Source organism: Protobothrops mucrosquamatus, unplaced genomic scaffold (genome assembly GCF_001527695.2).
Source record: "Protobothrops mucrosquamatus isolate PMUCROS unplaced genomic scaffold, P.Mucros_1.0 scaffold3996, whole genome shotgun sequence".
NCBI classification, from domain to species: Eukaryota; Metazoa; Chordata; class Lepidosauria; order Squamata; family Viperidae; genus Protobothrops; species Protobothrops mucrosquamatus.
Window position 1 is genome coordinate 26390 of NW_015389934.1, and position 1367 is coordinate 27756.

Consider the following 1367-nt stretch of genomic DNA (forward strand, 5'->3'; position numbering starts at 1 on the left):
TCTCTCTCTCTCTCTCTCTCTCTCTCTCTCTCTCTCTCTCTCTCTCTCTCTCTCTCTCTCTCTCTCTCTCTCTCTCATCTATGTATCTATATCTATATCATCTTTATTTACAGCTATATTATATCTGACTTTTAGAAGCACCTTTTAAAAATGTATGCATATATCTGAAATAAGATGTCATATGTCAAGTTTTTCTTGTTCTTCAACCATCAGCCATTATATTAGGATAATGAGAAATGACATTTGTCTATGAATTATCACACACATGTCTTTATGACATTTGTCTATGAATTATCACACATAAAAGAAAGCATGTTCCTTAATTATGAAGTCATAAAATGCTACAGTTTTTAGTCAATTGTCCCTTCTACAATAGTGATTCGTTCATGGCAGTTCTTACAATCAGGTGCTCTCCTGTTGTGCTTCCAGAATTCCCAGCCTCCTTAGTTACATGACTCAAACTGGCTTATCTGTTGAGCAATTCATTATAGCCTGCCCATAAAGCATTTAATTGAGATTTATTTCACCCACTTATTAAATGCATTATTTTTAGATAAGAGGAACCCATTTGTTCTCTGTAGGACCCATTGTTTGCAAACACTAGTTTGATGATCTATTATTTCCTTGGTATTGTCTTGCTCTCTAAAGACAATAGTAAGATTTCAGTACTCTATATTGCTCTGTCTCACTTTTAGTAAAATCATGCCACATATCAGTAAATGAAATTATGAAATCATAATTTTATGAAATCTTAAGCTGCCCAAGTTGCAATTCCTTCCCCCTCTGCAAGATATTTGATCAGCATCTCCCCCCCTCAACTTTTAAAATGTCTGTAAAGATTTAGTTGTTTCTTTTAAGTTTGGGGGCAGGGCTTTTGTGACTGTTTTCTGGCTGATGAGTGATCTTTTTTGTTTCAAATATTTAGATTCCTGATTTATGCATGATGTATTATAATTTATAGTTTTTAGCTTTGATTATGTTACCAAACTGCTTTTCCCATTGATTGACTTTGTGCCCTGAGGATGTCGGAAGGATCCGACGAAAGCTTGGCCCCTATGATTGTATGCTTTTAAAAGTTTTTAAAGGTTTTTTACTAAACTTTTAATTGTCTTATACGTTTCGATGAAATCACATTCATCATCATCAGGCTTGTGCTTTTAGCTTTGTGCACGTCCACCCATTCAGAACACGACCAAGTCCCCGCCCCCTCAGTTCAAACCCCACTGGCAGTTAAAAGAAAGAAACAGCAGACATTTCATATTACTCTGAGAAGCACAAAGCTAAAAGCACAAGCCTGATGATGATGAATGTGATTTCATCGAAACGTCGCTATGATATTTCTAATCTTACACGGGAGAAAACCCGAA